The following is a 13,960-nucleotide window of genomic DNA, read 5'->3' as shown; positions in this document are numbered from 1 at the left end:
CAGCTCTGCCGCGGTCCCCGCCGCCTCGGCGCCGCGGGCCTGCGGCCCGGCCCTCCCTGCCTCGCACTCTCCTGGAGTCGTCCCTGGAGGGACGGGTCCCTCCTCGTCCTCTCCTGCCCTCGCTCTAGCTTGGCTTGCTGCTTGATCAAAGTCACTTATTAGATAAAAATAGTCTGCCCTCTCGTGCGGCCCTCAGCACGCTGGAGACATGCAGGAAATGATTAGTTTTAGCTGATTGAATAAACAGTATTAACCAACTTCGGTTCTCTGGTGGGATGGGCCTGGGCGGGGAAGAGGGACGTTTGAAAACTGCTATGTTGCATTCACGCTTAGGGAACAGTTTTCTTCTCTTCTTCCTCTCACCTACTCAGTAATGGTAAAAAAGGAATTTCTTGACTGATAAGGGTTTTTCGTGTGTCTCTTTTTCACGTCCTTCTTCCACTCCGTGGTTCGAAGTGGCTCCGAATCAGATCTTGTTAATTATAGCAGCCACAGTTCCCCGAAGGGTGGCTGGCAGCGTGCTCGTCCCCTGTGGAAATGGAAACCCAGTGTAACTCAGCGCTGTGGGCCCTCAAACACCTCACAGCAGCCGTTCTCCTGCCTCGCTTGTCTCCTTGGAAGGGTCTGCCTTTCCTTCTCTGCTCTCAAAACGGCTCTCTGGGGGAAAGATTATTCGCTAAAAACTTGATTTCTCAAGAAATGGCACTCTCTTGCTCAGGTGAGGGGTGGGTGGCAGTGCTTTTGGCTTGGTCGGGCTGCGGGGCCTGCACCGCCCCCGGCTGCGTGGCAGGTGGCACGTTTGCAGCGAACTCTGCTCTACTTCTGTTTCTGCCCGTCAGTGAGGGAAGAAAGCGGGCGAGAGGGGGGGACGAGCAAGAAGCACCGCGTGAGGAGTCTCTCTAAACTCGGGGAGAAGGTCAGGTCTGTTTCAGTTGCTGATTCAGGTCTCCCTTGGCCGCAGGCGAGCAGGTTTCCACGGTCCATTGGTCCCGGGGTGGCAGAGCTCTTGCTGTGGACGGCAGCCCTGGCCATGAGGAGAGCTCATCCCAGAGCAGAACTGAAACCACACTTAGTTTCAAACTGCAGTATGTTTTTAGATATGCCGGTGTTTTGAAGCAGTGCTGAAATGTTTGATTTTTTATTTTTTTTTATTATTATTTTAAGAGGCTGATTAGGCTGCCTTAGGAACTGGTAGGGACCATGTTTTACTAAATTGCTCTTCTTAAATGCGTTACTGGAAGTCCAATTTCTGATATAGTAATTGTAAACTCCTAACTTGAACTTTCAACCAACACAGAGCATAGCAGAAGCTTGTGAAATCCTCTTTCTTATAGCCACTACGTAATTTCTTTCTTTTTTCAATATTGAAGAGGGTTTTGTAGTAATAGTTTAAGAAGAAAGATTCAGTACGTTTAGGGTTAAAAAAAAGTCTAACAGGTAGATACATCTGTTCCTTTAAAAAAAACACGTTCTCCATTTTTGAGACATCATAAATATGTAAATGAGGGCTCTTTAATTACTGCCTAGGGCTATAAACTCGCATGCTAGAGGGGAGGGAAGGAGGAAGGCAAAGAATAATTCACTTAAATTTTTTTTTTTTCTTTTTAGGAGAGAGAGGTTGGGTCTTCACCTCAGAAAAGCTAGCGGAAGAATGGGGCTTTTTATTGCTGAATTATGAGAAAGTGCTGGAAACGCTTCTTTTTTTGTTTATCCTTTTGGATGGAGTTAGCATATAAAGCAGTAGCGTACGACCTTTCTGGCTAATGTGGGCACCAAACAGGGGATTTGTTACGAAGCACCGGGTGAAATTCCCGTCTCTCTCCCTCTCTGCCAGTACCCTTAATCCCGATCAGCAACATCCCCTGCTGCCTCTTGAGCTGCTCGCAGTGCCTGAATCTTAGCGTGGTTTCTAATGCGGATACACCAGCGGCTAGCAAGGGGCCCTGCGAAGTCATTTTCACTTGTGACCCGATAAGCGCTCAGCACTTAACCGAATAGAAGTCTGCTCTTATTTGGCCCCGCCGGCCTTTTTGTATCTTAAGCACCATCATTTTCGAGTAAGGTGATCTTGCCGCTCCTTTTAAAACAGCGTGAGATCGACAGGAAGGGCAGTTTTTTAAATTTCATGAGGTGGATGTGCACGTGGGGAACCAGACCAGTGTACAGCAGTACCTGTGTAGTGGGTATAGTTACTGGAAATCTAATTCTGCTGGTGTTTTTTCCAGGCGAAGCGGTCTGGTGTCAAAATGGTTATTCTGCCTTGGTAAAACTTCAGATCTATATGATGATTTTCACTTTCCACGTTTAATCTTTTAATTCTTGCTGAGGCCTATGAAAGAATAATTTCCGGATAATAATGGTTTCCCACTAATGAGCTCCGCATTTTTTATAGCAGAAATGAGTTAGAGCCAGTGTGCTCACTGAAAAAATTATTCTATTTGATGCTCTTATGATGTATCTGAGAGAAAGGTAAAAATGAATCTTGCGGGGGTGAGGCAGGATATTTCAAGTACAAAGTGTTAATGTCATTGTATGCGGTGAGGCTTCATATGTACAGTTTTGGCTGTTTGGTTCATGCGACAAATGTTTACTGCCCAGGGGAGTTAGTGGACTTGAGGGGCTTCCCTTGGCCAGAAGAGAATAAATGAGCTTGGGCTGGTGAAAGTAGCACACCGGCGGCCGTACAGGGCTGGTGGGTGTCCGTCCATGCAGTGAGGGGGAAGAGGTTGGAGGGAGCCTGGCAGGGCAAAGGCTGTTTTAGCCGGAGAGCACTAGTGATGTGAGAACAAGTGGCGCTGAGGATGGAAGTGAAAGTAATTCTAGCTACTAGGGGAAGGGTGAGAGTCAGAGAGCGCTTTTCAATGCCACTGGGTGTTAAAAGCAGAACTATTTTTGAGACTGAATTTGATGAGTTTACAACATAAATTGTATGGCATGTCTGTGTAGGAGAGCAGGGGACTGTACTCCCGGTCCTGCCTCCGAGAGCCCCATTGGTCTCCTGATCAGTCATGCAAGTTAGTTCTGTGTGCTCTGCCCTCTGCTTTTCCAAACGGGCCTGAAGAAGCTACGCTGTGTGGGAGAAATGACAATTTGGACAAGTACAATAGTAAGCTGTGGTTCAGGTAGCTGATGGCAACCTTTGATTTTGTTTATGGTTAACTGGAAGGCAGAGAATTGGGGTGGTGTTATATGTACAGTTCATAAATCAGCATGCAAGCCAGCTTGTTGGCACGAGTGACAGTACATGAATGCAAGTCATTGTCATTGTCTCTAAAATCTCTCTGCAGTCTCCCAGCCCTGAAGTATGTTGGCAGTAGCACCAGAGGCAGCTTCTGATGCCACTAGCCGTGAGTCTGAGCGCTGGTGTATCTGGCTTTACTTGAGAATTGTGTTTTCTGGGAGTATAGAGTGTGTCTGTGTATCTGTTGCTTGGGATAGATACTCTTTTCAACTTGGCTCCACTCTATGTGGCTGTATGGCACTGAGGAGGTTAAATAGGTAATGCCAAAATAGACAAAAGTTGTGTTACAAAGTCAACCAGAAATACGGTGTTTTTGCTTCCTGGATCATTAAGCAAAAATGCCCTGACTTGTTAAAAAAAAAAAAAAAAGCCTCAGTTTGCATTTCTTCAAATATTTCAACAAAAATCTATGTGCATGTATGTTTTTGTATTTGTTTTCAACGTGCCCTTCTCCATCTGTCCTGATGTTCAATTAAAATGCAGATAATGTGTCCCAGCTTGTAAGATGGATCACTGCTGAAGTGGTGTCATGTTTGGGCTAGCTTATCTCTTGATAAATACTTCTGCTGTCCACTGAGAGATTAAACTTCATGACTACTGAGGTCTGTTTGGGGGTCTTACAGGCAGATAAGACTGTTACTTGCTTTTATTAAAAGATACCAATTTACATTTGCTAAAGGACCTTTGGATGGCATTTGCTATTGAGAAGGTGGCAGTGGCATAATCAAACAATAATACTTGTATGTGAAACTGGCTTTTCCATTTCATAAGTATTATAATTTATTGACAGGAGGGCTTTATCGAACCCTCTTGTGTCTAGAGTGTGGAGATGAGAAGCTGAGCTGCTGTTACAAGACCTCATTTAGCTGTCTAGCAGAAAAGATTTCTTTCCCTGAGTCTAATCCAGCAGGAGCCATGGAAGAACATTATCAGCTAGGTACAGAAATCTCAGGCAGCTCGGGTGTGTGGGACACATGTGGATGCCATGGTCTGGAGTCTGTCTCGCCGTGACAGCCAGGCAGTCAGGGTTCCCACCACGGGGAACACGCTTCTCCTTCTGGGGGTTGCGTACAGACAGTGCTGGACTTGTAGAGGTGCTTTAACAGAAGAGATGTTGAGTCGTGCGGTAGGAGTGGTGAGCGGCCAGCTTCTCTAACCGAACAACTATCTGAAAAATTTGCTGTCTCTTACGTGTATGTAGGGGGTGGAAAAGAGATTTGTCATAGACAGCTCTCTGAATAACAAATTGCTCAGTGCCACTGAAGAGATTCTGTGCAAGGTCTGGAACCTTGCTTGTGCTAGTACAAAGATTTATATAAATACAGCATTTGAGTATGTATTTCTGAATCTGTGCCTACTCCCCGTTCGTGAGCGTGAGGATACAACTTTTTAGACTGTACTGTTCTGTCGCAGTAGAAGGATACGGGAATTTGTAGGCAAAGACTGTTTTCATGTTCCAATACGCAATATCTCTAGTTTCATTTCCATTTTACATGCCATGGAAGTGATTGAAACAGCAGAGTATACATACGTATGTGTGAAACATCTCTGTGCCCCTGAGAAGTGAATTCTGGAAAAAGGCACTTAAAACTGCTCAGCTTATTAAGTAAGGCTGGAGTCTCATGCAGTTTTGCTTAAAACATAAGTAAGTAGAAGTCACGGTGCAAACCATTCGGTAATATGAACTATGGGCTGAAACTGTTGGTTAGCTGTCGGCTTCTGTCTTCATGATCTGCTGTTCTGCCACTGTAGGAAAACTACAAGGCAAGGCCAGAGAGAGGGAATGGGTGGAAGGGACCCAGTGAAATGCAAACCATGCCCACACCAGCAGGCTTGCTTAGGCTTACTTGTGCTGGTAGTATCTTGCTCTTGGTCCACGTTTGAGTGGCATTTTCAGATCAGTAGAGCTGTTTGTGCTGTGGCTAACCCCTTACCCCAGTCTGACCACAGGAATAAGGGAGAGGTAAATGGCGAATTCAGCACGATGTGTGCGTGTTGATTTAGCACCTACCGTTTCCCCCTCTTGCAGGCATTGTTCTTGGTTCCAGACATACACCGTTATCTTGACGAAGAGCCACTTACGTGTGATCATGGAGTCTGATGTAAAGCATGGCTCTGAAAAAGAGTTAACGAATACATGGAGCAGGGCTCGTCTTGATGGCACCAGTGTGTACCAACCTGTATCCACAAACATAACTCGGCATGACGAGCGTCGGTGGTGGGCTTAGGGGACTGCGGGTTTGCTCTCTAGATCATCATAACTTGTTGCCAGTTCTCATGTGATGATTTTATGCAGCTGTAGGAACATGAATTAAAACTCCTAACACCATTCTGAGCCTTCATTTCCATTTTCTAGATTTTTTTTTTTAAAGTCACAGGGAAGTTTTAATTTGCCTTAAGTTACAGTTTGTTAGAGATGGGCCTGAAGAACACAGGATATGTTTTTCCAGAAGTAACAAGTAGTTTGTTCAGCTATGGCTATCTTAAAAAGCCCTATTTTTCTAGAAGGCAGGAACTGCTCAGCCCTTTGGTCTGAACATCAGGCCTCTTCCATATACACTGGGTTATGCATCTGGAATCATTAGTCATTCTGAAAGTCTTGGTTGAGTTGTGAATCCCAGTCCTTCCCTCGCTGTCATCTCGGCTGTTTCAAGGGCTCGTTAAATAGGTCGGCTAGTTTTAAGATTGGAGGAGAGTCCAAAGTATACCTATTGCTTTTATTTTCAATATAGAAATCCAGAATCTTCATAACACACATCTTGTGTTATTTTTGGCCATATAATACTTTGCCATATCTGATTCATTTAATACTTATGGGAGGTATTTTCTCTTAGAGGAAGATTAGGAAGAATGCCCGTGCCCTTGTCCTTGCAAAAGCCAGACCGTCATTGTTATTGGGATTATTATTATTTTTTCTCGCAGTATGCTCGGGGGTTTCTTGCAGGCGGCTCTGCTCGATTGTTTAGGTGGTAGAAGTGCATGGACTGTGCTCAGTGATCTTTACTGTCCTTTTTGTTTTGCAGATCGAGGGATTTTAATGGCTTTCAGGTAGAAGCCAAGTGGAGACAATCAAAATGAACTCTATGGACAGGCACATACAGCAGACCAATGACCGGCTGCAGTGCATAAAACAGGTAAGCTGAAGGTGGAGACCATTGCTGCTAGACAAGCATTGTGTATCGTGTGGCAGGGTGCGTTGTGCAGTATGGTTACCTGTTGGTTAATGAATATCCTTGCCTTTTAGAGGGGAGGGGAGTGGTAGGAATTGAGACATTGTAATCTCATTGAAGAGAAGAACATCTGCTGCAGGAGCGGGTGTATAAACCTCAAAAGCCAAACTTTCCCTTTCACCATTCTGAGAAATCTTCAGCCTGTAGACTCACCAAACCTGTCTCAGCTGAAAGCAGAGCGGTGCTAGTCCTGCCAGCTCTGCCCTGAAGGTGTCACTGCGGGCAGCCCATCGTACTTCTGCTCTGAGCACAGTAATTCAAAATTTTGACGGGCCAGTTTTGATTCTAATCCAGTATCTGACCTGAGACCTGCACTACCTGGAGGCTCGAACTTGGGCGGTTGGCATACCCCCAAGTGCTCGGGTTAATCGGTTTGCACAGAGATGTGAAAACTTCCATTTGCAAGGTAAAATTTTCAGAAGCACCTATTTGTGAAGATGAAGGGCCCTTATAATTCGCTGAAAGGCAGTGGGATCTAAGTATCATTTACAGATTTCCCCACTGTAACTGTGCTTGCAAATGCTTTTATAACCAAGTGAAACTACAAAGGCAAGGATGGAATGAGCAGATGCTGTCTTTCCCTGCTTTACCCTTCTCAGTGAGCTTTGCTCTCTGGCATTGCAGGCAGCATGTATCCTCCCCTCACGTACGTTCTCCGCATGCAAGAATCCTTACAGAAAATTTATAGCAATTGTCCTTTGTGTAGAAGAGGTGAGCAAGAGAATGGTTTCTCATGTGGATGTTTCCTGTTTCTATCTCTAAACCAATGCATGCATGCAGCCCACAGCTGCATAAATTGCAAGCAGCACACAGGTATTTTGAAGATTGGTTATCCCAGCTGGATCCATGAATGAGCTCCAAAGTTTAGCTCTTCAGAACTGGTTGAAATTTTCTGAATTACACTGGAAAAACAGAAAGACAATATTCTGTGAAATAATGTTCCCAAACCATTTTTTTTGTTGTCTGAATGGTTTTCTCTGTCAGTTCAGGCCACAGCATGTTTAGAGGCCAGAGTCCTGCTGTTTCACTTTTATATTCGTAGTAATTAAGTTTAAAAACTCCCTGCCTGCTTTTGCTGTGGGACATGTGCATATTGCTTCTTGAGGGAGTGCAGCATTTCCCTGTTCATAGATTTCTTTGTGTTGTAGACACAAGCACCCTAAATCAAAGGAACTGATGAAAAATAAGCATGGGGGTGGTACTGGTTCGGTCTAGATTTTTTATTTTATTTTCTTTTATTTACAACTTCTTCAGGAGGGGCAGCAGAGGGGAAGGTGCTGATCTCCTCTGTCTGATGGCTGGCGATAGGACACCAGAAAATAGAACAAAGCTGTCAGGGGAAGTTTAGGTTGGACATTAGGAAAAGGCTCTTCACTGAGAGGGGTGCTCGGGCACTGGAACAGGCTCCCCAGGGAAGCGGTCACGGCACCAAGCCTGTCAGAGTTCAGGGAGCGTCTGGATGACGCTTTTAGTCATATGGTTTAGTTTTAGGTAGTCCTGCGAGGAGCAGGGAGTTGAACCCGATGATCCTTATGGGTCCCTTACAACTTGAGATATTCTACAATTCTATGATTATCTGTTTCCATTCTGTTAGTTTCAGCAGTCTCCATCATTATGTCTTGTCATGTTTGCCTATGTATTAGTAGAGGTTTATATTTTCTAGAATGTGTTGTAATGCAAAGAACAGAAAATGTGTGTTTATTTGCAAGTCTGGCCATGCAGATGCTTTGGGGGATATAAAAAAAGAATAGAGTTTATACCTAAGCCAGCTGATTTTTCTCTCCATGTTTCCTTTATAAGAGAGGATTTCAGAATAAATCAAACAAAGCTAGTTCGTAGGTCAAGGAGCAGAAACAGGAATCTGTCCCTGCAGAATTGCTGGTCATAATCCAGCCTCGGTCTGTGGTGGCTCTCTCTCTTTCATCACTCTGTGGTGAAAGTTAATGCACCTCATGGCCCTTTAGAGGCCTGAGGGAAATATGAATATTGGGATTTCATCCCAGTTTCTTATGAACAACTGTCTGATTCAGAAAAACCACGCTCTTGGCTGGCACAAATTGGTGTCCCTTTTGGCCATCCTAGCCCGTAGGATGAAGTATGAAGTGACTTGTAGAACAATTTAACCTTCTAGCTGTAAGAACCAACCTTTAGATCAAGTGGAGACGCATGGAGGATGCTGCTCAGTTCCTTTTTCTAGAGCTGTTGGTTTCTGTGCATAGAGAATTTTCTATTATTTTAATTCGCTAAAAGAATATCAAATTACTTTTTTTTTTTTAAAGCGTTAAAGAGATATTTTTGCTATGCGATGGGTACTCAGTTAAACCACTAACTTCATTTATCCATAGCGCTGGTTTACACAGGCAGCTGGGATATTTCTTCAGCGATGAAGGCTGAGGGGAAGGGAGGAAGGTCAGACTTCCCAGCATTCGTGGAGCATTCTCGGTTTTGTTTGATCCTGTCCGGAAGAAAGCTCGGGGTTTTCTGGTGCGCAGGGACATGCTTGCATAGCTGCTCTGTTTTGTCAGACAGCAAAGGATGCCTGACGAGGGAGGTATCTTACCTGGGTGTGCTTGTGGATTCATGGTGCCTGTGTTCTATACAGGCCTGAATAAGAGAACAGGGATGCTTTTGTTTCCCACTCATGAAAAAGTGTAGTTAACCAAGATAGTGGCTGAACACCAAAAATATATAGCAGAAAGCTTTTTAGTGAAAGTGGCAATACTTGCAGTTTTGTTGGAGAAGAATGGCTGATTTTTTGTTTTGTTCTGTTTTTGTTGAAGGACTTAGCATAGAGACTGCTCTTTGCTTTTTCATAGTTCCAAAATCTTGTGCCGTTACCTTTGCCATAGTGGAGAAAGAGACAGAAATCAACTCTGACTAGTTTTTTGGAGGAGGCTCACGTCTCTGTCACGGGGTCGTAAATTTCCAGCGTGGAGACATTTACCTTGTTCTTTCAGACAGGTCATTAGCTGGCAAAATTAACGTGGTACCACAAAGAGTAATTTCCAGTTCACCCATAGAAAACCGGACCACATGTTGTTTTTGGGAGAAAAGCAGTACCTTGCATGGCCATATCAATGTATCTTCACGGATTTGGGGGATTAACTGCAGGGTCAGACAAAAATCTGCCTGCCTTTTCTTCCCCAGTCTCCAGCCTTTTATCCTTTCTTCCCAGCCTGTGAGCAAACAGAACTGCCATTCTCCTGAAGAGACGTATGCTTTTGGGGTGGTTAACACAGCAGTGGCATGGAAGGTGCACTGCACCAGGGGGAGGAGAACCATTGTTCCTTGGCGCCTTAGCATCTGCATGTTTTATAACCTTCCTGGCAGCTAGTGGCTCATGCAGCCAGACGGAGAGCTGTCTGCTGCCCTCCTTGCCCCTCACCCCAGCCCCTGAGAAACGCTATAAATGGTAATCCGTGTGCCTCTTTAACTAGATCGGGTTTCAACACAGGGTCACGACAGGCTTCTTTCTTCCCAGCTCAGTGGCTTGCGAGACACCCACGATATCCTTGCTGACTTCTGTTCCAGGATCAAGGTTGTGTTTTACCTTCATCTTTTTTAGCGCTTCAAAGCTACAAACCCAAAACTTGTATATGATCAGCTAGTTAGAAAATGAAGTGTGTGTGTGTGCTAAGAAGTGTTTCGGAATAGATGAAAGGGCAAACTGAAGAGGTGGCTGTGTATTTACGCTTAAAAAACCCCCAGACTTCTGTGGAAGACTGGAACAGCTTGTGTGGTCCCTTTGTAGCCAATTCCCTCAGTATTTGTCAGGGTATGTGCTTTAAAATCAAACACAGGTTTTTTTGATGTACGGTGGAAAAAGCCAAAGTAACAGCCTTCCCTTAACACACGCAATTAGTTTGTCATGACACAGGAGACTCTTCAGTGTACACTGAAGGAGGCTGGATCGTCAGGGTGCAGACTTTTTTTCTTTAATTCTTTGTTCATACAAACAAAAATACAAAATTATTTTGTGCTTAGCGAAGGTCTGATAGCCCCTGAGAACTGCCCTATTTGAGGCTGCAGTAATAATCTGTTTATCTGCCTAGTACTCGTGGCTCAGGTGGCTCTGATGCACCGTCCACCGTGGAACTCCCGGGCGGCGGGAGCTGGCTCGGGCAGGCACAGAGCTGAATTTGAGGGCTTCCCTGGTGCCCCGGGTCCCAGGCACAGCCTTCTGAAGGAGCCAGCTTGGCTCCCACTGCATAGGAAGTCCCGACACAGAAGCGACTGGTTTTCTTAAACCGTTCCTCATAATAGACCGGAGGTATGGCTTTAATCAAACACCGTCCATTATTTTCCTTATGTGATACGAGCAAATACCAGGCAAAACCAGTGGGTTGCATGACATCTCCTCTCTACTCTCACCCTGATGGGTCCACTTTCAAAACTTAGAGCTATTTTAAATCTAGGGACTTCTACCTTTTCTTGTCTCTGTTTGCTGTCAGTCAGTTTCTATACAGCTCTTCGGAAATTCCTGAAAAGAGGAAGATGGAGAAAATCTTTCTATATTTAAGTTACAAGAAAGGCATGCCTTTCAGAATAGGTGCGTGATACCTTCCTGCTGTGCTGAGGACGGTTGTCAGGGTACATGCTAGAGCTGCGCTGAAATTTTAGTAACAGGTTAAAGGGAAGTATGAAAAGGCTCTCTGGCGTCAAAAGTATTTGGTCGTGGTGGGAACAGAGAAGGTTGTTTCTGCCGCTTGTGTCGCGTTACGTCAGGACACATGGAGCAGTGTCATCGGATGATGCTGGATCACTCTGGGAACCCCACTTAATCGGAGGCACATATCACGTAGCTGATTTCTAGAAACAGATTAGCATTTCTCCCTTCTTTCCTTCAAGAAAGCTTGCTGAATTGCTGCGGTTGCGATGCTTTATAATGCCTACGCAGCCATTCAGAGAGATATGCTAAAAGTTGTAATTGCTGTGTGTTTGTGTTGATCTTTTCTTGCTCAAATTGGAAACAAACAGGCCCATTTCTTTCATCATTCAGCAACTGGGTTTTTGGTTGCTTGCAATTCAGAGGAAAATAGAATTCATTGTATATTTACATAATGGTTAGCATTTAAACCCTGAAATGTTTTAACTAATTCTTCTGCTCTTCAATATTATTGTTGCGGACTCATGTAAACGCTCAGCGGTCCTAAACATGTAATTTTTAATATATTTTGGAATGGTTAATATGCACTGGTATGAAATTATAGCTGAAAAGGTTTTAATAAAGCTTCATGAAAATTTCGTTCTTCAAGAACTTTGAAAATGAGAAGTATTCTTATGAAGGGCGCATTTATTTAGAATACTTTTTTTTTGGTTGTAGCCCATATAAGTGTTACAGGTTTTTTAGCAGCTAAATATGAAATAACATACAGCAGTAAGGCTAATGGTGAAAAAGACCTTTCTTTTCCATACAAAGCCATTCGATGGGCCTCAAGTGTCACAGCTTACTGGTTGAACGGTCCGTCAATGCTGTCTTAGTAGCTATATTTTTTTCATATTTTGTTTTTCTGAGACCCATAGCCGCAAATTCTTTGTCTGCTTTTGTGCTCAGTCTGTTGGAATATTCCTCTGCTAGAGTTAAGTACGTTCAGGAAAAACTGACAGCAGACCAGCTTTCCTGGCTCCTCTAGTCCATTTAGAGACTTGTCAATCAACATTCCTGCCCTGTTAGATCCTGCATCCTGGTAGGGGCTGCTCTGGCTCAGGCAGGGAAGCCAACAAGGAAAGAACGAAGAGGCGAGTAGCACTTCTGGAGGGGACGGGGAAGAAAACACCTCCTTGACGTTTGGCTGGTTTGTTTATCTGACGAGATTCCAGTGGGCGGAATATAACCCATCATCTTTTGAGGTGAGCTGGTGCGGTTGGTGTGGGTGCGCTTCTCTCCTTCCCAATTCTGCTTGTTTCATTGCAGCACCTGTCCTTGAGTGCTGGGACATTAGTATTGTTAACTGTTTTCGAAGAGAAAAATATACATGTTTTAAACTTTACTTAAAACTTCTAGTACCCATAGTATTTAGAATAATTTTATTCTTTTCTGTGCAACTAATCTGGCCTATTGCTTAAAATTGCCTGTTGGTAAATAAAGATAAACATTTGAAAATTCTAGAAATCTGTAAGTTGACTTCATGGTCACCTTGGTGTCAGATGAGGATAGGAAATCCTTTTCATCAGCAGCTGGGTCAAACTGCAGTGGACATGGGACGTAGCTGGCAACATGTCTCTAGCTTCTGTCATGCCATTTCTGGCTCTTCCTTCATACCTATGCGCTCGCTACTTGAGCTCCTTCCGTTGTGTGCGTTAGTGCAACAGCAAATCCATAGCAGGTATGACTTATACAGCATTTGCACTTAAGGACCATTGTACCTGTTTGTACAAGCAAAAGGTGTTTTTAGAAAAGCTGTTTGAAGTGGTGATAGCACTGTTAATACCAAGAGCCTTCAGCTGTGTAGACCTCTACCATCATCTACTGAAGGAAGACTTTCCTTACTGGTGGTGTCCGCTCCTTACTGCTTCTGTGCACTACGCAAGAAGAGCTGTTAAGGTTGTACATGGGCAGGTCACAAAGCACGTGCTGCGGGCAGTTTTGTAAGCACACGCAAATGAAAAAGATGTTTGGGGAAGCATTCTTCCTTTTGCCTTTGAAATATCTCAGTAATGTCTAGCTGGCTGGCAGGACCCGTGAGAATAGGTCATGTGAATTTTGTGTCTTCCACAGTGGTATCAGTTCACGTAGTGGTCATTTTAAGTAGTCACCTTGAGATCTTATCTCTGCATAGATTAAGAGATTAAAATAATAAAGATTAAGTCAGTTGATTAAAAGTGCTATAAAAAGTACAATCAGTGAGTAAGTAAATAACTCAAACGAGTCAAAAAAGTTAATTGGAAAACAAAGTATGTCCAACAAATGTGCTGCTCTTTGACCGGGTGTACTCAAGACTATTGGTTATTTTTCAAAATCAGTGCATTTATTCTCCTGAAATTTAGCAAATGAATTTATTTTAAATACTTTTTTTTTTAAAGTTGGTTCAGTACATAAGTCAGGGGAATTTGAGTCAGTGCTTTTTTTTTTTTTTTTTTGCCCCTTCCCATCAACTCACCTTATACTCTTCGGTAGCGTTATTTCTTTTTAAGGGGTGCAGTATTGACAATAATCTTCCAGTCAAGGGATGTTGTAATAGTTCATTAATGTCTTTAAAACACCTTGATATGGAAAGAACTGCATGAAAAAAACCACCGACCCCAACTTTGCAAAATGCCGTGATATGCACCTCAAATTATTAAATGGTTCATAACACAGAATTATTTATGTAGACACCCCACTTTGCCTGTATCCTTCACTTAATCTTCTACTAAAAGACATTGTGAAGCTAGAATATTTTTTTTTTTAAGAATGCAGGTAGAGAAGTCCAGAACAAATAAGCCTGTTTTCATCAATAAAAAACATTAACAATTTAAGTATTTAGATCATTATTCTAATAGTGCAAAA

At 43.6% G+C, this 13,960-nt stretch overlaps 1 long non-coding RNA gene across 1 annotated transcript in view; it reads left to right on the top strand.

The window, feature by feature from the left end:
* The window catches only part of LOC103920864, a 164,417-nt gene that overhangs the window by 139,999 nt on the left and 10,458 nt on the right, over positions 1–13,960 (top strand). Inside the window, exon 3 of the long non-coding RNA XR_663822.1 lies at positions 6,265–6,375. This is a non-coding gene — a long non-coding RNA (uncharacterized LOC103920864). The remainder of the gene's footprint in view (positions 1–6,264; positions 6,376–13,960) is intronic.

The sequence above is a fragment of the Pygoscelis adeliae genome, unplaced genomic scaffold (genome assembly GCF_000699105.1).
Source record: "Pygoscelis adeliae isolate BGI_AS28 unplaced genomic scaffold, ASM69910v1 Scaffold16, whole genome shotgun sequence".
Lineage (NCBI taxonomy): Eukaryota > Metazoa > Chordata > Aves > Sphenisciformes > Spheniscidae > Pygoscelis > Pygoscelis adeliae.
Note: the sequence above shows the minus strand (reverse complement) of the source record. Positions and strands in the feature narration are given on the sequence as shown.